This window comes from Phascolarctos cinereus, unplaced genomic scaffold, assembly GCF_003287225.1.
Source record: "Phascolarctos cinereus isolate Bilbo 61053 unplaced genomic scaffold, phaCin_HiC Scaffold_726;HRSCAF=1367, whole genome shotgun sequence".
Classification (NCBI taxonomy): Eukaryota; Metazoa; Chordata; class Mammalia; order Diprotodontia; family Phascolarctidae; genus Phascolarctos; species Phascolarctos cinereus.
Window position 1 is genome coordinate 17,745,039 of NW_027556098.1, and position 23,938 is coordinate 17,768,976.

General features: G+C 36.0%; 1 protein-coding gene across 4 annotated transcripts in view; it reads left to right on the forward strand.

Annotated features, from left to right (window-relative positions):
- Positions 1-23,938, forward strand: part of NLGN4X (neuroligin 4 X-linked) — a 426,216-nt gene that overhangs the window by 40,030 nt on the left and 362,248 nt on the right. For 3 of the 4 annotated variants that reach the window (XM_021006227.2, XM_021006233.2, XM_021006229.2), the window contains exons 2-3: positions 3,050-3,217; positions 17,413-17,501. The gene's annotated coding sequence lies outside the window, so the exon portion shown is untranslated. The remainder of the gene's footprint in view (positions 1-3,049; positions 3,218-17,412; positions 17,502-23,938) is intronic. The other variant, XM_021006232.2, reaches the window with a different exon arrangement.

The following is a 23,938-nucleotide window of genomic DNA, read 5'->3' on the forward strand; positions in this document are numbered from 1 at the left end:
ACTCATTTTTAGTTTCTTTGGAGCCAGTGGTAATCCATATCTCTCTGTCCTAAAGCAATATTGTTAAATGTTAGTACTGAAAAATAAGGAGTTTTGCTTTCACGGGAAGCTTGATAAATGTACATTGTGATTTGCTGAAAGCAATCCAACTTGTCTTCCTTTTCAACTCTGGGCCTAGTTCGTTGTCTAACTGTACTATGGCTTCCAGATATGTGTGCTGTTGGATAAGCTCTAAAGGGTATCCATCCAAATGCATGTTGAAATCTAAATCTTGGCTTTAGACTTTGTTCATCTACTTGCTCTTTTTCCTGTTTGGATAGACAAGCTAACCTACTTTGAATGATTATTGATCTCTTCAAGAAGGCTCTGAAATATTCTAGGGATTGGTGCACATGTCATCTCCAAAAGGAACATCTGAAGGACGTCACTGTCCTTTTGACTGTGCACTAGATCACCACTATAGTAGCATGCTTAAGCATATGTTGATTTGATTGGAGGGTCTTATAAACAACGCTATACTATTTTTCTACCTTATAATTTGAACCTGGTATTATCAAACTTAAGACACTGAATAACTGTGAGTTATTATTTATAAGAGATATTGGGTGAAAATATTTTCCCCTCAATTCATGTCTTCTCTTTTTATTCTGGATGCATTAATTTTGTTTATGCAAAAGATTTTTATATGATGTACATCTCAATCTGATCTTACTGAGGAATTGGAAGGTAGTCAATTCTACATGAATTTCATATTTTGTAGTTTTATTTTTTGAAGCATTTCTTTTAATTTATAAAACTAGCAAACAGCTTTGTTTATGTTGTACAGTTTGCTAGATGGATGGCTTTGTATGCTTCTTCATTTGTTAACAAGTATTTGGATTAAAAAAAACACACAAAGCTTATTGTGCCTGTTGAGAAACTAATTTCATGTCATCTGGATGTAAGTTTGGATAGGCTTAGGGAAATGATACTGTTTTAATATGTTTTCCATTAGTATTTGCCTCCCCTCTCCCTGATTGTACCACTTCTCTCTTTCTCCAGTACTTCATACTCAGAATTTAAAAAATTCTCTCAGGAATCTTTTATTCAGTTTTGTTTTCTTGACACTTATCACAACAATTACATGATTAGATTATTCTTTTTTAATGTTAGTGGAACTTTTAGACTAGAAGCTGAACAACCCTGGTAAGATGTACAGCTAAAATTAACAAAATAAGGGGAAATGATGTGGAAAATCATTTGGATCATTGTTCTAATATGGATGTTGTGAGAAAAATCTGATATTGCAAAATTTGGGTATCAAAAGAAATGATTATTTCTTTTTTTATTTGCAAGTATAAGTATACATCTTCCTGAAAGCAGGTTGGACTAAGCCTTGAGGATAACTGCCCATATAGTTAGTGCTCTGTGTTAGTGTTTGTCAGATTTTACCATTTCAAAGTTTGAGGAGGCAGAAAAAGATGGAATTATTTACTTAGGTTTCTTTCAAAGTTGATTGATTTTTGAAAATATATGAAGTTTTAAAATATAAATATTAAAAGTTTAGGACATGAGATGTGTTATTTAGTCTTTTCTATTTATTGGAGGCCTTGGTAAAAAAGCAAAGGTAATTAGAAGGTTAATAAACTGTGGGGGAGGTATAAAGGTATAAACAGGTATTGATTTTTTTTCCATTTTTTATGTGTGGAATGAGGTAATGTAAACAAATTAAGACATGTACCTGCCAGGTTCTTTCATTGTCAAATTTTGACTTTTTAAGTCAGTTCTAATTATTATTTGGACCAGCTTTTCCCACTCCCATTCAAACCCTAACATAGCTCTGGGAGGAGGACTATAAACATTTATATGTAAGTCTATTAGGATGAATTAATTATTAAATATTACCAATATTCCCCAATGAGTCAAAAGAAAAGGTAGTATTTGTATACTGACAGTATGGAAGAGGGAGAGAAATTTTTACCACTTGACCAATGGCAACCAGCTCAGCAAGTCTGTATCTTAGCTGCTCTTTACCATGTGTACATTTCACACTTTTTCACCAAAACAAGGTATACATGAGCAGTGAAGAGCACTACATTTGCAATCAATAGAAACTTAGATTGAAATATTATTTCTGACACTTAAAACTTTTGTGACTATGAGGAAATCACTTAGCTTCTCTAATGCACAAATTCTGTAAACTGAGGATGGCAAGTTACTTAACTTTTCAGTGCCTTCCAGAGAACTCATCTGTTAGTCAAAGGAATTGTGGACTTGCCTTTGTGCAGGGACTTTTCACACTGGGAGTTGCACTGAGATAATCATAGCTTTTTTCCCCCCTTTCCTTTCCCACCTCCCATTTGAAAAAAAGTTGAGATAATACCCCTAATACTCACCTCATAGGGTTGATATGATGCTCAGGTGAGATGTGTGTAAAGACCTTTAACAACTTTAAAATGCTATGTAATCTGTTATTATTACCTGAATGCTGAGGTTTGTTCCCAAACAGGATTCAGATTCAAACACAGACTATCTTTCTATATGTGGAATTTATCACCTAGACTATCTCAAATACATGTAATATCCACTTTCACTATCCCCTAAGCTTTTCTTAGGCATATAAAAGAAAAATTAAAACTAGTTTACAAATAGAAATATCTAAGTTTATCTTATGACTTATCAGGAAAGAGAATATAAAACACTAAATTTTTGTAAAAATTAGAAAAGCTCACCTAGAACAAGGAACATTTTTTTTCTTTTATGCAGTTTTACCTGACTCATTCCATGCTCACAAACCTGACTGAATGGTCTAACTTAAGTCATCATAAGAGATGATTCAAAGTCAGCTGAAAGGCTTAGTACCACGGATGAAGTAGAGATTTGTATTTTTAAGAATATTTCATTGTATGAGTAAGGTAAATTTCCCAATATAATATGTAGGAGGAAATTGTGTTTAAAAATGCCAGAGAGAATAAGCTACAAATTACTACTACGCTAAAATTTTCAAAGATGTCAGAGGAGTTTTCATTCTTATCTACTATTATTAATATTCCTCCATCCTACGCCCTAGGTATGTGTCCTTGATCCTCGATTCTTGGAGAGTTGGAATGGCTGTGAACATCTATATCAACCCTGCAATCTCTAATTGCAAAAATGAAATTGTGTGGAGAGACTTATTTGAAACATTATCCTAGTTTGGAGTAAATTGTGCTTATCTTCTGCACCTGACCTCTCATGGGTATGTATGCACCGATGAATTTGTTTGGATTCCATTAGGAATGCTATGTAAAGATTCTTATTTTGACATTTTCAAGTAGATTAGTCATTTTAAAATGTTGATTAAATTGCTCCCTTGCCTGCAGTAATGTCTCCTTCACAAGATTGTTGCAAGGGTAGTACTTTAACAAGTTACATATATGTAAATGACTGTAATTGTTATATATAAGACTCTTAGATTTAAAGATTGTTAGAGCTGGAAAGGACCTTAGACATCATTTAATTTCAATCGCCATCTCTTTTACAGATAAGGAATTTGAAGCTCAGAGAGGCTAAGAAATTTGGCCATAGCTCTATTAACGGGCAGAATTTGGACTTGAACAGAGATAGCTCTTTCCTCATTCAATCCAGGCATTTCATTATTTAAGTTACAGATGCCTCCTCATCTGTTTCAATATGCCGTGGTTAAAATGCAGTGATTTTGGAAGCATTCTTTTTTTCCATATATTCTTTGAGATACCATCCATTTTTATTACTTTATTCAAAGGATCTCTTGTAGAAGATGAGCTTCTTGAGGACAGGGACCATTTTTTTCCTTTCTTTGTATTCCCATCTTTTAGCACAGTACCTGGCACATAGTAAGCACAAAATAAATGCTTGTTGACTTTGTGTGGCTTTGTAGAGTATATATTATTTAAATGTGACAGGATGTAATTACTGAGGTGAAACAAATTTGAAACTGGACAAGTTAATTCATATTTAGTCCAAAGTAATCAGTATTATGAAGTATGGTTCTTTGTGTTATTCTTAAGGCCTTCCATGATAATAAGTCATTACTTAATAGTATTTCTGGCTTGTAAACATAACTCTTGAGTTGTAAGTGCTCTCCTGACACTGTAGGAAAAGTAGGAATTATTATTTTCCTGACTTGCCCAGAATTTCAGTTATCTGACACATTCCCAAGGGTAGAGACTAACCTTTCTTACAGACACACAGGCTCTCAAGGTTTAGTAATAGTTTTGTTTTCAAGGTAATGGAAATAGGGCTTGCATCTGCACTCATATAAAGTTACAATACCCACCACTGAGCAATTTTTCTCCAAACAACCTATATAGTCTCATTGAATTGTAATATAGTCCTGTGTAGAATTATAAATGTGCATTTCTGGCTCATTCCTCCACATAGATGATCTCAGCACCACAGCCCTGGGTTTTGTTGTTGTTTCACAGGTATCTCCAGCTCCTCTCACCCTTAATTGTTTCCTTCTGGCATCTTTCCTCATCAGGTTTGTTTTCAGAGCAGTTTGGTCTTCTACTCTGTCTCCAGGGGACAAACTTTCCAAACACTCATTTATATGGGAATAACACTTTGGATATATTTTATAGTTCAGAAACACATCACTTCTTTACATACCAATTCCCAAAGCCCCAGGCCTTACTCATGGGGGACCCTCAGAGGAACTGTTGGAATCATGTCCGCCTACCTTAAAAATATTTTTCTGTCTCCAACTCCTGGTAGGGTTATGGTGGCTTACTGCTGTTGACTATTCTTCTTGCATTACCAGACTGTTATTTCCCTTACTTGCATCAGTACTTCCTGCTAGACAAAATCTTTGGGAAGCACCCCACTCTCGCCTTTTCTTTTGCCATCATCCAGCACAGCTGATCTAGGTTATTGAAATTACCTGGAGCTGTTCCCTGAAACATCTAGAAATGAAGAGAGCTGTCTCCTAACACTGGAGGTGAGGATGCAAGGGAAGATAGAGGAAGAATTAATCCTTTTACATGAAATAAAACTGTATTTTGTATTGTATTTAACTATTCTCTTTTATCTTTCTAAAATATCTGATCAGCCAACCAAGGGTTTCTCACATTTTCATTTCACAAATGCCAAATGGTAAAATTTCACAGTGCCTGTGATAGTGTTGGAGTACAGTAGATGTCTTTTTCATTGTTCAAGAAGGCTAGTGGGGAAGTACAGGATGGACAGATGAGTTGATAAACTTTTACTATTCTCCATACAGACTAATCCCCCTCTGATCTCTGTGTCTTTTCACTGGGCTTTTCCTCATGCCTGGAATTCACTCCCTCCCCACCTGTAGAGGAGAAGGAAATCAAATACCTCTTGGAATCTCTGATTTTCTTTAATCTCCTATGCTGATAGGGCTTTGTTCTGTAAGATTACTTGAATTCATTTCGTATGTGTTTGCCTGTACTTATATATGCACATATTGTTTTCCCTCTTAGATGCAAGTTCCTTGAAGGCCAGACCTGTTTCACTTTTGTCCTTGTTTTTAGCACAGTACCTGGCAGATATTTAGACATTTACCAAATGCTTGATGATTGATTTTCTCAAATACAGTGTTAAATGAGTTTAACACAGGTTGCTTATTCAGTGTCAGTAGTCAATTGAAAAGAGGAAGATGAGGAATTATTAATAACATAGCTCTATAAGACTTTAAGGATTACAAAAACCTTTCTCATAACAGACTTATAAGAAAGGACATGAAAGCATTACTATTTTATATGTGAGAAACTGAGGCTTATATAGTAAGTAAATCCTTCCAATTATCTTTCTGACTCTTTGAAATTAAACTTGTTTCCAATTCCCATTCAGATCACCAAAGATATATTTTTTAAAAAGAGTATTTAAAAAATTAAAGTCTTTTTTTTTTACATCACCACAATTTTCCCCAATATATGTCTCCTTCCCCCTCTCAGAGAGTTATCCCGTAAAACAGGTATTATTTTTAAACACAAAGAAAAATAAGAGGAAAAAAATCAGCATAATTGATCAATATAGCAAAAAATGCTGAGAAGATATGAAATGTACAACACTTGCATAACCCCACCTCTGCAAAGGTATGGGCTTAGACTATTATATCTCTTTCTTAAAACAATGCTGCTTTATAATTTTGAAACAATGACTTCCGATTTTTTTTTTCAGAGTTGCTCTTTCCATTTACGTTGTTGCAGTCATGTATATTTTTTTCTTGGCTCTGCTGACTTCCTAGTGATTTTTTAGTTACCCGATTTGATTGCTTTTTGTCAGTTCTAATCCTCCTTGATCTCTGCAGCATCTTGACACTGTTGACCATCTATGGATTTTCTTTCCTCCCTGGGTTTTTGGGACATAAGTCTCTCTTAATTCTCCTCATCCTCTTTGTTATATGATCATGCATGTACCATACTTAATTATGGTATGCTGCAAGGCTGTATCTTCTCTTCTCGCTCTATCCTTTTTCCTCATTAGCTCACATAAGTTTAATTTCGTCTCTATGTTGATGTCCCCCTAGATCTATGTATCTGGGCCAAATCTCTCTCCTGAGCTCTGGCCCCTATCTGACCCATAAAGGACCATTGTTGCCTTTTCTGTTTTGAATTTGATATCTCATAACCATCTCAAATTTGGCATATCCAAATAATCATTAGTGTTTTCCCATAAACCAAACTCTCTTTCTGAAATTCATCCTTACTGTGGAGGATTCTACTATCCTTCCAGCTATCTAGTTCTTTCTCATTTTCATCCTTCTCTGGAGAATGGATTGTTTTGTTATTTGCATTTGTATCCCTAGCACCAGGCACAGTGCCTGAAATACAGTAAGTGCTTAATAAAGGTTTGTTTATTAATTAATCCTTCACTCATTCATTTTGATTTACCCCACATTTCCAATTTGTTGTTAAATGTTGTCATTTCTATTTCCATAACAACATATATCTGTTCCTTTTTGTTCTTTTTATTTTTTAAGGCAATTGGGGTTAAGTGACTTGCCCAAGGCCACACAACTAGTAGGTATCAAGTGTTTGGTCTGAGGCCAGATTTGAACTCAGGTCCTCCTGACTTCAAGTCCAGTGCACTATCCACTGCACCACCTAGCTGCCCCTTATCTATTCCTTTCTATCTACTCATAAAGTCACCATCATAGTTTAGAAGTCCTGTTCTAACTCTCAGTTTGACTATTGAATCCTTATTGGTCTCCCTGGCCCAATTATCTTCCCTTTCCTAGTCTTCTTCTACAGAGTTGTCAAAGTGATTTTGTTGTTGTTGTTCAGTTGCTTCAGTTGTGTTCAACTCTTTGTGATCCATCTGGGGGCTTTCTTGGTAAAGATAGTGGAATGGTTTGCCATTTCCTTCTCCAGTTCATTTTACAGATGTGGAAATTGAGGCAAACAAAGTTAAGTGACTTACCCAGGGTTACTCAGCTAGTAAATATCTGAGGTCAGATTTGAACTCGGGTCTTCTTAACTCCAGGCCTGCTGCTTTATCCACTGTGCCATGTAGTTGCCCAAAGAGATTTTCTTAATGCACAAATATGGACAGGTTACTCCCATACTCAACAAACTTGAGTGGCTCACTGTTATCTCCAAGATCAAATATAAACTCCTCAGTTTGGCCTTTAAAGCCTTTTAGAACTTGGCCCCATTCTATTTTTCTAGCCCTGTTAAACATGATTACCCTTCACACACTGTAGTCAAACTAATCTGGCCTTTTTTGTTGTTCCTAATATGTGGCATTCTATCTCTCTTCGTTGTGCCTTTGTATCGACTGTCCTCCATGTCTGGAATGCACTTCTTCCTCATGTTCTTTAAAATCCTTAGTTTCCTATAAATCTCAGCTTAGACACCATATTCTGCATGAGACAACTCCTTCTCCCCAACCCTGTCTGCTAGGGCATTCTCTCCCCTTCTTTTCCTCCCTTCTCTTTTAATCTCTCATTAGAGATACTTTATTTTATATTTATATATAATATAGATATACACACACATATATGTACACATATACATATATACATATACACATATACATATATATATGTACACACACATACTCAGATAGGTACATATCATCTCCTTCACCTAGATGGCAAGTTCTTTGAGGTCAGATAATGTTTTACTTTTGTCTTTGAGTTCTCAATGCCTACCACAGTACCTGGCACATATTAAGTTTTCAATACATTTTTGTTGATTGTTTGATTTCTCATAGTTACTCAGATAGTAAATGGAAGAGCCAATTAATTAATCCATTATTTAACATACATTTGTCAAGGACTCAGTGTCCAAAACACAGTATGAAAACACTTCATAGCTGACAACAGTCTATATAGAAAATATTTAGGTTTTTAGTGGGCTGCAGTGCAAGCTCAATATAGGGTGACATGGGAGCACAAGCACTAATACCATCTAAAGTTGTCTTAGAGCTTAGATGAAGAAGGTGCTAGCATTACTATCCTCTTCCACCTTTAAACCACATCCAGAGCACTGTGTTCAGTAGGAGGCACTATTTTAGGAGAGGCTTAGCTTAGTGATAAACTAGACTATACCCCAAGGCAGTTGACCAGGATGGTGAGAGGATTGGAAATCTTGCCATATGAGGATTAACCAAAAACCAATGAACTAGGGATGTGTGCCTGCAGAAGTCTTGGGGCGTACATGATTAGATTGTCAAATATGGGAAGGGTTTTCTTGTTTTGTAATTGAAGAGCTGTCATGTGGAAGGATTAAGCTTGTTCCCCTTGGGCCCTAGGGCAAAGCCAGGAGCAGGGTATGGAAGCTGGAGGAAAGCTGGCTTTGGTTCAGCAGAAAGAAAAATTCCCTTACAGTTAAAATGGTCCAGTACTGGAATGGGCTGCCCTGGGAGGAATTACTATAAATCTTCATGCAGAAATTGAATGTATTAGGGATACTGTAGAGGATATTTATGTGTGTTCTGTGCATTTTCATTGGCAGTCCCCCATACGTGGCATACCCCCATATCTTTACCTCTGCGTCTTGGCTTCCTTCAAGTTTCAATGCTTTGCAAAAAATTTTTTTTCGAGTTCTCTTTAATCTTAGTGCTTTCTTTCTGAGAATACCTTGTACATATCTTGTTTGTCCATAGTCGTTTGCATGTTGGTCTCCCCTATTAGAATGTGAGTTCCTCAAAGGTAGAAACTTTTTTTTACCTGTTTTTGTATTCCCAGCACTTAGCAGAGTGCATGGAACATATTAAGTACAGAACTTAATAAATGCTTGCTTACTGACTTCTGAAGACTGACCATTTACCAGTTGGGCTAGATTATCTCTGAGTTCTATTCTACAGGAATGTGGGAATCTTGTTCTGAAAGGGGAATTTGTCAAATTCTGCTTGGCTCCCTAGAGATAGGAGCAATTGCAGAGGAGCATAATTAAGCTTAATGTGAAGAACTTCCTAAAAACGAGAATGGAATGCTCTACATTAGGAGGCAGTGGGCTCCCTATTATTTCAGGCCTTTAAATAGAGGCTGTGTTTGTCAGTGATGTTACAGGAAGGCATCGAAAAACACTGGGAGGCCAAGCAAGAGTGCGGTGCTCATAGAAACTGAGGGAAACTTCAGGGAACCCTGCAAATTTGGATTGATCCAAGGGGGCTCTCAGGATGATGAAATTTGCCAAGAACGACCTAGAGAGAAAGGAGCAGATAGAACTGGAAGACTAGGTGGGCTTCCAGAACCTTCTCCCAACAGAGTTATGGAGGATTTTTATTAACATTGCACCTGCCTCAACTTTTCAGAATTTCTCATCCTAGCTTTAATTCTTGTTTGATTGTGGCTGAGGACAACCTCCTCACTTCATAAGGCATCTCTACGCTTGGATTTGAGATTGAATCTTAAGAAAAAAGATTGGAGGGGTAGCTAGGTGGCACAGTGGATAGAGTACCGGCCCTGAAGTCAGGAGGACCTGAGTTCAAATTTGGCCTCAGATCACACACTTGATACTTGTGTGACCCTGGGCAAGTCACTTAACCCCAATAGCAAATAAATGAATGAATGAATGAATGAATGAATGAATGAATGAATGAAAAAGGATTGGATCTCCCCATTCTATTCCCTGTCAGTATCCATCCATCTCCCTTGGCAAGGGAAAGAAACCAGTAATTATGTCTTAGACCAGCACTCTAAGTAGTACAAACCTGGGCTCTGTCCTTACTCAGCTCTTCAACTACATTTTTTTTCTCATTCTTATAAATTTGTTTTCATTTATCATTTCCTTTTTTATTTCAAATTTTACTTTCAATTTCATGTTAGTTACAGTTAGGTTTTATTGATACTTTTTGTTTTTAGTGTCACAATCATTTCCAGCTATCTAATTGAATCCCTCCCTTGAAACAAAGGAAAACAGGTAATACCAACCAATAAAGTGACCATATCTGATGGTGTTTAGAACATTTCCCATCTGTAGGGTCCATCCCCATAAAGAGGAGGGAAATATGTTTTATTATCCAATCTTGATCCAAGAAAATGGATGATTTTCATATTGTTTTTGTTTATATTATTATAATTACTATGCATATTGTTATTCTGATTTCTTTTTAAGAATAGCTGACATTTACATAGGCTTTAAAGTTTGCAAATCACTTTACATATGTTATGTCATTTAGTTCTCCCAACAATCCTTGAGGCCGGTACTACTTCACAGTCATACATTTGGGATTTGTCTGAGGTAGGGTTTAAACTCAGCTTTTCCTGAATCCAAGGCCAACACTTTTATCTACAGTACTGCCTAGATGCTCCATATCATGCTCTGTTCATTATGATTAGAACTTCTTCCTCTTATCACATCTAATTCTCTGAACCTTCCATCCATTACTCTTCTCAAATTTCTCTGAATTCTTCATAATTGTTTTCTCTTAGGGTCACTAGTATTCTATAGCATTCACATACCACAATTTATTCCTGAGTTGATGAGGGAATGTTTCCACTTTTTAATACCATAAATGTGCTGCTATGAATATTTTGTAATATACTAATTCATTCATTCAAGAAACATTTGTTAAAAATTACTATGTGCAGTTTTATAGTATAAGATTACTTTATTACATAATTTATATATATATATATATATATATATATATATATATATATATATAAAGTAACTATTGTCTTTGAAGCAAGAAAATATATTGATGACTCTTTTTTTGAGAATGGGTCCCCCTGTCTTGCCCAGGTTGCCCAGGTAGTGGCCACTCAAGGACCCTATTTCCATTTCTTATCTGGGTCAGTTTGCTCTTCTTTAGGCTGCCTGGTATCACCCCTACTTCTGAGGGCTCACCCTGCAAGATTTAGTGCAGACACTTAATCAGCGTTAGCCCAATTGTTGCTCAGAACTCCCAAGAACAAGCAAATCCATCAGCCTTAGTCTCTCTGGTACCAGGTAATATAGGCATATGCCACTTCACTGGGCAAAATGACCATTTTAAAAAGTTATTTTTGTTAATAAATACTTATGCAAGATATCGATATATACATGGCCACTTCTCTCTCAAATCACAAGTCTGAAATTGGTGAGCATTATATGGATTAGAATGAAAATGAGAGTGAAAATAGTGACTCATAAGACATGCCTTTCTACTTTAACAAGGGACAATTTAAGACAGTACTATGTTCAGAATCAGATTTGGGAAATAATGAAGAAATAGATTCTACAGCATCTTGAGCCCCTAAGGAAATTCAATAGGAAGAGAGAAGAAAGTCTGAAGTCCACAGCTCATCGTGCAGGTGGTGATAGAGTTCAGGGAGCAGCTAGGGTTGGTAAGTGAAACAGGAATGAGAAGTGATCGAGTGAAGAAGCTGGGATAAGAATTTAAAAAAAAACAGTTTTGATATCATAGAATGAGAAGTAGATCTGAAATCAGAGTATTTGAGACTATTTGACTGGCCACGGGAAAGTTTCTAGACCTCATCTGAAAGGAGGAGAGTGGACTAGACATCCTCAGAGATCCCTTCTGATTTACTGCTAATACAATGCTGTACATTAAAAATGTTTTCTATTTAAAATGTGAAGTGTAGGATTAGATCTTAAAAAAGAAAAGAAATAAACTAACCTTTAAAAATATAAAATGACAGTTTTGACATTGAAAAAGCATTTGTCTTGAATTAGAATAAAAGTTGATGTTTTTAAATAAGTTTCAGATTATCTCAGGCAAATCTTGCTTTCAGAATCTTACTTTTTTCAGAAAGCATCACATGTGCTTGCTTTAGCCTATCAGAAGTTGGGGAAAGATTTTTAATCTGGAACAGTCATTTCCCTTGAATAGTGAAAGATGAAAAAAACCAAGATGTTCTTTTTTTTTTTTTGGTGAGGCATTTGGGGTTATGTGACTTTCCCAGGGCTGATAAGCATCAAGTATCTGAGGTCACATTTGAATTCGGGTCCTCCTAACTCCAAGGCTGGAGCTCTATCCACTGCACCTCCTAGCTGCCCCCAAAATGCTTATTTCTTAGAATAAACTTTGTTTGTTTTCCTTCTGTAATGTGAGTACAAGTGTACTTTTACTTCATCTTCATCCTCTTAATGTAAATTGCCTTTTACTTAGCCTCCTGATAATCCCAGTGATGATGGATAAGCTCTTTATGATAACAGCTTTTTGTTGTATTGTCTTATTTGTAGAGAAGATTCATATGAGAATAGACATGTTTTTGCATTTCTATATTAATAAACTTTTAAAATTTGCAACTAGTTTTTTATTATTCAAATGTGGCATATATAGAATCATATGCTCTTTTTCTCTCAACATATGTATATAAGTATGTATGTAAATACATATAAATCTATATTTATTTTGGTCTGTTAGTCAATCAGGCTTTCTGTCTATGAATCAGCCAGCAAGATTTTATAAATGCCTACCCTATGCCAATTGTTGTGTTAAGCATAGGGGCTATGAAACAAAAAAGACACTCCTTCAGAGAATTTACATGCTATTAGGGGACAACATGCAGATCCAAGAGTATGAACAAAGCACATACAAGATAAATACAGAGTAATTGTATTTGGGGAAAGCACTAGCCAATGAGCAGAACAGCTAGGTGACATAGTGGATGGACAACACTGGACTGGAGGCAGGAAGATTCATCTTCCTGAGTTCAGATCTGGCCTGAGACTTATCTGTTGTGTGATTCTGGGCAAGCCACTTAACCTTAGCCTTATCTGTAAAACGAGCTGCAGAAGGAAATGACAAAACACTCCACTATCCTTGCTAAGAAAACCCCAAATTGGCGACGCAAAGAGTCAGACGAGACTGAAATGATTGAATAGTGAGTCAATGAAGTTATCAGGAAAAGTTTCATGTAGATGGCATTTGAGTAGAGCTTTAAATGAGACTAAGGATTCTCAGAGGCAGAAGTAAAGAGGTACATTTTCAGGTGTGACCAGAGAGATGGGAAATGGAGTGTTGTTTACAAGGAACAAAAAGGTCTTTTGACTGGACCAAAAAACGAGTGGAGAGTAATCGATGATAAAAATGGAAAGTTAGGTTGGGCTAACTTTAAACACCACACATAGGAATTTATATTTGGTTATTAAGAAAATAGGAAAACCATGGAGTTTATTGAGTAGAGGAGTGACATGTTCAATCCAATGTTTTAGAAAAATGACTCTGGTAGGGGGAAAGGTTGTTGAAGGGTGTGGCGAGTGAAGGATGAAATGACTGAAGAAACAAAAGTTGAGCTTCTGAGCACATGAATTTATTAAACAATGCATGGCAATTGCCCAATAAACCAGGAACATACTTCCTCAGCTTAGGCCTGGGCCCCAAATACAAGAGGAAACAGACTTTTATGCATTAAAAATAATTAATCAAATAAGACCAGTTAATTAAAAGGAAACAATACAACATCTAATTTTCAATTAGATGAAAGATTAGGAACTTTCCAAGTTAGAAGGGGGAGAGTGAATAGGTACAATTCCTTCAATTCAGAAAAAGAGATGTCCCATTCCCCAAGTGTCAGTAAACAATCAAAGGAACATGGAAACAATAACTGGCTGATCAGTATGAAGCCAACTTTCGGGTAAAAATTATGGGTTATTTGTGATGTACAATTGTGAGAAAATTCCTTGACTCAGTCTTTGGGACTGACTGGGTTTTTGGTCAACATAACCTAGGTCCTTAGGTTCTCTAAACAGCAGGTAAAGGAGGTCCAGTTTCCCAGACACACAGGGCTAGGTTCAAATAATACAATGAAGCTTTCTCACAATTCCCACAATTGAATATAATTTTCTCACAAGGTAGAAATTGGACTAGACCCATAATTGAGCTAGCTCCACATAAATGAATGAATGAATAAATAAATAAATGCATATGCTAGCTCCAGAATTGAGTCACAAGATGGAGTCGGTGTAGTTCATTCAGTTCCCACTACCACTTGCTGTTTTAATTCCTTCAATTCTCTCAAGAGTGAGACTTTAGAAGTTTTATCTACTATTTATTTGTCTTTCTGTTTATCTGTCAATCTATCTGTCTATCTTTCATTTGTGTCTCACCTAAATCTAAAAATAATTCATCACAGCATTTTTTTGTTCAAATATGTTTTGATTTCTTTACATTTCAATCCATCTACCTTTTCAGAAAATTGAAATATTTGGCACTGGTGAAAACCTTAAATTTATTCTGAGAGTTTATAGAATATGAGAAATAGTTTGGAATTCAGAGGTATGTATTTGTTGAATTCATGTAAATATAAATGTATTTTTCTGCATTTAACATATGAATTCAACTAGCAAATAAATGAGTGCCTGATAGATATAGGGCGCTATACTAGGCAGTGTGGGAGACTGAAAGAAATATAAAATTCATTTCCTACTTTTTTTATTGTTGTTGTTCAGTCGTTTCAGTCATGTCTAACTCTTTATGACCCCATTTTGGGTTTTCTTGGCAAAGATACTGGAGTGATTTGCCATTTCCTTCTCCAGGTTAATTTATCAGATGAAGAAACTGAGGCAAGAAAGATTAAGTGACTTGCTCAGAGTAACACAAGCTAGTAAATGTATAAGGTCAGATTTGAACTGAGGTTCTCCTGACTCCAGGCCAATCTTCTATTCACTGCATCGCCTAGCTGCCACTATCTCATTTACTTTCAAGGCTTCAGTTATGATATCTATGCAGAAGATTTTAGACTCTGTGTCTTTTCTTGATCTCTCTCCTGACCTCCAGACCTAGAAGATCTGCTGCTCTTAGGACATGTCTATTTGTGCAGTTTGTTGGTACTACACACTGAATGGGTCCAAAACCAAATTATCATGGTTGTCTTTCTTATGTCTATATCTATCAGTCTTATCTATATTAAATAATATCCTCCTCCAAACTTCACTGTTTCTGTCTGGCAAACTATCACTTACCTGGTCTCCTTGGGATTATCTTTAACTCTCTCCTCTTCTTCCTCTTTTGTATCTATTTACCAGTACTTTTCAGTACCATCAGTGCAGTGTCTTTCATACTCATCTTCTTCTGAAATCTCTACTGCTGTGAACCTAATATATATAAATAGCCTTCTCTTGGGCCTTTTCTTCATTTTATTCTGCCTCTACTGCAGTCTTCATTTTGTTACCAGACCAGTCTTTCATATCTATGTCATTCTGGGTAAAAATCTTCAAGAGTTCTCTATTTCACCACATAATGTTCAGATTCTTTTACCTAGACTTTAAGATCCTGCACATATGAAATTACCATGTCTTTATAATCTTAGCCCATAGTACCCCTTTGCAGTCTTTGCAATCTAAACTCCAGTCAAACTGGACTGCATTCTTTCCCATATCTCCTGCTTCCAGTGCCTTGCATTTTCTTGCCTTTGTTCCTTTGCTGACCCTGTTTCCCTTAAGTACCTCATCTTTGTTAATCCCTCTCTGAACCAACTGGTTGGAGCAGCAAGGTGGCACAGTGGATAGAGCACCAGCCCTGAATTCAGGAGAACCTGAGTTCAAATCCGGCCTCAGACACATAACACTTACTAGCTGTGTGACCCTGGGCAAGTCACTTAACCCATTGCCTAGCCAAAAACAAAACAAAACACAGCAACTGGTTGATGAAAACCTTTCCCCTCTGATTGATCTTATAAAGCTTGTTTTATAGCCATTTGTGTTTGCCTCATCCACTTTCATACAGGAAGCTGGAAGACAGCAGAACTGATACGTATTAAAAAAAAAATTTCCCGTTTAGCACACAGTAGGTGACTCATTTGTATTATAAATATGCTAAATATTAAATAAATAATATATTAGTACATGAGGTATACTACCAAAACATTATCTACTTAATGATAATATATTAGTATAACCAAATTATTGAAAAACTTTTCTAAGGCCTTGTCCATACTGTGCAATGTGTATATATGTACGTGTATATACATATATGTATATACAACTATGGGCAAATATACATGTATGTACATATATTTGTGTACATATATTTGTATAAACTTGAATGTGCAAAATATTCTGGTTGGAGGGAATCTATTTTTATGTCTTGTCAAATGTCTGGGGAGTAGTTGTCTACCTTGTTACAGATACGATTTTTAGGTTGTATTGCACTGCGTAGGAACCATTAAATGCATATGGAAAGGTCTTCCAACAGAATGGTAACAGAAGCACCTAAGGATTAGCTGCAGCCAGCTCAAATAGCTCTTGAGAGCTGATTGTTGAATTTTTAGTGTGAGTATTTAAATCCAGGAAATTGGCAAATAATACAGATCAGGGTTTTATTGATTTCTAGAATTAAGAAAGTGATAGTGAAAATGTTAATAATGCAAATTAAATTTAAAAATGCGTTATGTGTGGGGAGGGTTTTTTCCCTGAGAGTCATTTGTTAAATATTTATTAGTACATGATGAAAGCACTGGATAACTGTAAGGCAGCAGCTCAAACCATTGGATTTTATAGCTACAAAGCAGTCAGACTGGAGCAATGTGAAAACCTGAACATAATATAGTTCACGCTGCTGTAGGGGTACAGATTGATTTTTGCAAATGAACGATTTAGAAAATGATTTATAGGATAAGTTTAAAAATTACGTTTTTAGAGGTTTTGAAAACTTAATTTAAGGGTATATGTAACTTAGAAATGTACTAAAAATTGATTTCTTTCTCCAAGGCAAATCTATATTAGAGCATTGAATGACACAGATCAGTAGCAAATTGTTAACCTCAAATCTACCTCATTGAATTTGTATTCCCTGGTTGGATGAGTAATAAAGTGCTCAATAGAGAATCCAACTTAGTGATGACTTTGCAGTTATCCTTTTTTTCACTAGTTGTTGGGCTTAACAGCATTACTGGCTAGAGGAGAAAAGAGGAATTACTGGAAGCCACAATCAGTCAGTTCTTCTACATGTTCTAAGAAAAGTTAGAAGGACTTTAGCATTCACTTTGAAATAATGGAATCATTTATTTTCCTGAATGGTACAATATCCACCCTCCCTCTCTCTTTTTAATAGGGAAAAAAAATGTACTGTGACTGAGAAGGTACCAGGTATCTTTCTATGGAGGGATTTTTAAGGTTTCTTCTCAAAATGATAACAGAGTGGTAAGTGTTTATATGTTTCCACAATATTTATGAACAATAGACAGTATATCATAGCTTATTTTTGCATGTGTGCTTGTGGAGATATATATACGTGTGTGTGTGTGTGTACATACATACATACATACATACATACATATTTTCATGTATGTATATTAGAGCACTGAGTGACACATATCAGTAACACACATAGGCTGAGGCAAAAATACCTTTCAGTTAATAGTGTACAGCATAACCGTATCTTCAGTTCATGTTCTAGTGGTTTAAAGGCACATTTCATTTTATAGTGTATGCTTCAAATTAATTTTTATTCATACATTTCCAACTGTATTGTGACTTTCATCTCACCTTGCATATGCATGATATATGTATATGTGTTTATTTGTCTGTGTATTATATATACAGATTATAAACACATATGCACAAATACTCATGTAAATATATATATATGTATGTATGTGTGCATACATACATACATATATATATACATACACACACACACACACACACACACATATATATATATATATACACACACACTCATCAATCACTTAGGATCCAGAAGAGGCTTCTGCTTTTTCAAATGACATTGTTGCAAGTTTTTATTTTAGAAATGAGTGAGTCAGCTCTGTGACTCATAGGTCTGAGACAGGGCTTGCATATACTCTCAAAAATCAGTCTTCTGTGGGTTTACATGAGATAGGAGAAGCAGAGTCTCATCTCTGACAACCAAGATCTTGTTCTACTTCCTGGATGAGCATAGTGGGTTGGTTATCTATAAACCAGATTGTTTTCTTGGGGCCTCTAAAATCTTACTCCATCACTTAGATTCATGCCTCTGAACAGTATGGTGCAGTGTTTAAGATCTAGCAAGCTAGCACAGGCTCAGTGAGGACTTGTAGCAAGCAACCTAAAAGGAGAAGAAATGGACAGAATATTAGTATTCTGTAAAATTGAGAGAACTATGAATTAATCAAGCTGGGTTGTAAGTAAAAATCTTTACTCTTATGCAAAATTTTCAGACTCTATTTTTCCCTTTACCACTGGACAATCACAAAATAAGTAAGTAGGTCTCTGGAGGAAATAGCTCATCTTTTTTTCTTCCATTGTGAATGCAGGGGCTTCTTGGTTGTTGTACATGCTTAAGACATGACTGTTTGTCAGTTATCTACTAATGTAGCATCTGTAGATGTGGGCATATAGAAGAGATACCTGTGTTCAAAGCAGTAATTCTTTAGAACTCACGAGCTCTTATTGATGTTTACATTTTCCAGCCAGCAAAGAGCTCAAGAATTAAAAATAAAAGACATTCAATTAAGTCGTTCTGCAAAAAGAATGACAAGAATATATTTTCTCATTGTGTACGTTCTCCCATAAGTTAGCACAGCACCAGTGGGGAAAGGTATTTATATAGAGAACGCATATGCCCATGGAACACATAGAGCACATGTATCTGGAGACAACCATGGCTGGGACATGCAGTTCACACTTCTAGTTATGCATTTTCCAGTGCCCTCTCGGACTGTCATCATGAGATGTTCTACTGGCAGCTGTTCATCTTCTCTCAGTTGTGCATACCTACTTGTCTTGTGGCCACTAAGTTATTTCATTCCCATCTGCTGTCCTTCAGCTCTGGTTTCTTCTGAGTGGTTGCTGCTTTCTTGCATTATTTTCGGGGGTGCAGTGGCTTAAAAACCCTTCCTGACAAGAGTTATATTTCTTTTAATGACTAGCTAAAGGCTAGGATCTACTACATCCAGCTGGGTGAATAATTGAAGTTAGTAGCATGTCTCATGCTACGACTGTTTATATTTTCACCTTTCTGTCTACTGTTCATTCAAGGTCCATGGTTCTGGATTTAAGCTTAAAATTCCCTTTAAACTCTTGATCTGGAATCTTTTAATTCTCAACTCATTTGGGGGAATATGCCCCTAAAAAATTCTCACAGGAGCTATGTTGGTGACTGTGGATATGAAACCCATCTCTTTCACAGGATCACAGATTTAGAGCTGAATGGGACCTTAGAAGCCAAATAGCCTAGCTATCTCATTCTATGGATGAGGAAACTGAGGCCAGGAGAGGTTGTGGATTGCCCAAGGTTGTAAATGGCAGAGATAGGATTTGAACTTTGGTCCTCTGACTTTGATTTCACCTTGCTTTCCTTTGTACCTCTTTGATTGACATACTCATGAAGTTAGGAAAGAACAAAGGTCTAGGAGAAAGAGACAAAGTAATCATCCAGTAGCTTCGAGATTCCCATACCTGCCTTGGCCATGGGTACAACCTTCCAAAACATTCATTGACCAGAGCGCTCTGCCTTCCTTTATGAGATTTTTAAGGTGAGTCTTCTGTCAAAACTGGCTTCTACAATTCTTGCTTTTGAATAAACTTTGATAATTTCATCAAAACTTTGTTAAAACTTAAGACATTCCACTGAAGTAAAAGCATTTGGTCTGTTTGACAGATGCTCCTAATTTAGAGAATTACTGGTCATCCAGTGGCCAAATATAATACATACAGCATGTTTTACTTGCCCAAAGAAGATAATATAAACATGTCTCACACAAGGATTCACAGTGCTGAATAAATCAGTATTCAGAGTATTAAATATATCCAGTATGTCTTTATCTCACCAAAATAATTTGACAGTTCCTTTAGCATAGGAACATTAATAAATAACCATGTTATGATTCTTATGATCCACAAAGCCTCCTCCTGCCATGTGCCTTTTGAACTGTAAGCAGATGAGGCTTTGGCTATAATCGTTTTGATAGCAGCAGAGCAATGAGAGCTCAGTTTAATATAATCAGTCTGTCCTACTTCCAAAATAGAGACATAATAATGGGTCTGTCATTGCCCTTAGAACTGTAAATGGGCAGCAGTTCATAGTTATGCTGTGAAATCTAAGGGGACCATTGTATAGAGTACAAGAAAAACCAAGGAAGCAAATGAAAAGTTGTGAAACTAGAATGACTATTAAAAACAACAACAACAACAACAACAATATGTATTTCAGTTCATTTTAATCTAGAATTTTTTCTGAGGTGAAATGACATGATTATCGATCCTAACTTTTGTTCCCATTTCTAGTTGCTTCATGACTGGCTCTGTAGTTTTGTAACACCTGTTTAGTGAGATGCTTATGTAGTATTTTGGCATAATAGCTTTAACAGCTCCCATTTAAATATGGTATTGAGATTTTAGAAGGGTTTTACATATATTATCTCCTTTGATTCTCAGCAGCAATGCTCTGAGTAAGGAAATTGAGTTTCAGAAAGATTAAGTGACTTGCTTGGGGTCACTTAACTATCAAGTGTCTGAGGTGAGACTTGAACCTGGGACTCCTTAATTCCTACTCCAGAGCCTTGTAACGCCCTTCTAAGATCTTGAGGAAAACTTTCCTAGTGATAGTCCAGTGTGATCTCAAGTATGCTACCAAGGAAAACCCCTTTCATAGCATCCTGAAACTATATGTGGAACTTGAAAGCCACATATTCCTGTCCAGTTGGAATGTTTTTCTTCCTTTGCTTATTGATTTTTTCTGAACACTTGTCAAAAGCAAGGGAGAGTGGTAACTGTGAATCTCCTACAATTCATCAAAAGTTTCTAACAACTAAGAATTTCCACTTTAGCAAATTTAATTATTTTTCTAGATTGTTCTGCTTGTTTTGTACTGTAGTTAGAAAAACTATTGTAGTTAGAAAAATAAGGGAAAAATTAAGTATCTTGTTTAATAAATTTTTATCTAAATCTTGGATAAGTTACGTTTACATAGACTATTTTCAACTATGCTTTATAACATAAGCATCTGGAGAACAAGGAGTAAGTGCACTGTTTTATGCATATGTTGGTTACATAATACCTAGTAAAATCTTGTATACACAGCATGCAATTGGTAATGAACTAATAATGATAATAATAATTGCTAGCATTTCTATAGCACTTTAACATTTACAAAGCACTTGGCAAACATGTCATTTTAGCCTCACAACAGCTCTGGGAGGTAGGTGCTGTTATTTATCCCCTTTCTGTAGATGAAGAAACAGAAAATAAAAGAAGTTAAGTAATTTGCCCAGGGTTATTCATCTATTAAATATCTAAGGCCAGATTTGAACTTGGGTCTTCCCGACTACAGATCATGTACTTTATCCATTGTGCTACTTAGCTGTCTCAAATACAATACATGGTGATCTCATAAATGGTACTGTGTTCTTGAAGTGTTTCCTAATTTTCTATCTCCATAAATATTTCCCTATTCCCTCCAATTAGATGGGATTTCCCCCCTTGCTCTAGGTAGTCAAAGCACTTATTACTCAATTCCTCCAAAGATTTTTCATATGAATCCTCACCACCATGGGAACTCTTCTCTGGGTGCTCTCCAGTTTATCAATATCCTTCTTAAAATATGGCATTCAGAATGAAACACAACACTCTAAATATGGTCTAGATCAAGGAAGAGTACTATTGATTTTTGCTTTATACTGTATACTGTACCTCCCTTAATGTAGCCTCTGATCACATTAGCTTTTTTTGTTTCCATATACTGGGAAATCATAATAAGCTTTTGGGGCCTGAACTTCCTAGATCTTTTCAGATAAAGTATCATTTATCTCCACTTCCCTCATTTTGTACTTCTGAAGTTGATTCTTTTACCCAAGTATGAGACTTTACATTAAATTTTTTAAGTCATATCACAAAAGGCAACATTGAGTAATGGATTAAGAGCTAGCTTCAAAACCAGAAAGACCTGTGTCCAATACTTATATTCGACGTACACATAGCTGCATGACCCTCACTAAACCCCTGCCTCTCAGTGCCCTGGGCAAATCTTTAAATATCTTGTTGTCAGAGCTGCCAATTTTACATAAGAGAGAGGATTTTCTCACCAGGAATTCCCTATACCATTGAAATCACAGGCCTGAAAAAAAAATTAATAGTTTTCTTACATATTGTTCTCGCCTGTTGAATTATTTTCACATCTTGACTATTATCCAAAGAATTAGATATTCATGCCTTCTTACCCCACCCCTGGAGTTGTTTTATGTCGTCTACACATATAATTCTTATGGCTTTGAAATATAGTCAAGTAGTTTTTGTGTATGTGATGGAGTATATTAAATGGATTAACCATACATACTACTAGTTTTCATGATCTCATGGATCATTTCAACTGTAATGGAACTCAGTTCAATAAACACATTTTATGGAGAAACTGAGGGGCAGAAAAGGTGAAGTGAACAAGGTTACACAAGTAATGAAGGTCAGAGGTGAAACTAGGCCTTAATTCCTGCAACTACGACAAAATAGTTTTCATTCTTCTTGTTGACTTTAGACTTTTTTTTCCATTTAATGTTCTGTGTTCAAATATTAATAATTAAATCATTCTAAAAGCCTGACATTTAGCATGTAAGTACTAGTTGCTCAATAAATATTTAGCTCATGACATAAACAAAGCAATCACTGCTTGGGAATAGGTAATTATTATGATTTCTGTTCTGTTCTACTAAACATTTTAATGAGTTCATTGTTATAAACTTAAAAAACAGGGTGTGCTTGCAAACGGGATAGAGCAATGATTTCACACCCATATTTCCTCAAGATGGCTAATTACTATCAAAGTGGAACACGGTTATTTTGCCCTTGCCTAAAACTACTACTGAGTTTTGAGGGACTGAGCCATTCTCCTATCTCCACTGAGGATTCCATTCTTGACTCATGCATGTGGTGAGGAACAGGTTCTGTCCTGAGGGAGCCTGGCCTATCATAAGAAAGTCTGGGTCCCTTTCACATTCTTTGGTTTGTTAACCTCTACATTGGTGCCATGGAGGAGTGAGGGAGAGGAATAAGGTGAAGAGTAATTGTTTAAGGCTTTCATTTTGGCTAATATCCAGGTTCTCTCCAAAAGAAGGGAGGAATAAAAAGGTACTCATCATGTAATATGCATCATGTAGGAGAGAAATATTTATTTTCTACATACAAGAGAAATGCTAAAAGATACGAAAGACTCACAGCTTACATTGATAAGACTTAAGTTTTGGTTTGGGGCAGGCAGGTGGCGCAGTGAATAGAGCAGGCTTGGAGTCAGGAAAATTCATTTTCATGAGTTCAAATCTCAGATGCTTCCTAGCTGTGTGACCTGGGGCAAGTCACTTAACTCTATTTGCCTCAGTTCCTCATGTGTAAAACGAGCTGGAGAGGGAAATGGCAAACCCCTCCAGTATCTTTGCCAAGAAAACCTCAAATGGGATCACAAAGAGTTGGACATGGCTGAAAAATGACTGAGCAATGACAGCAAACAAAAACCTTTAATTGAATCAGCTAGCATTTATTAAATGTCTACTGTGTTCCAGGTCTTGCATTTAGCCTTAGGGATGCAAATAAAAAAGATTGAAACAATTTCTATTCTCAAAGAGTGTACATTCTAATGAGTAAGACATTAA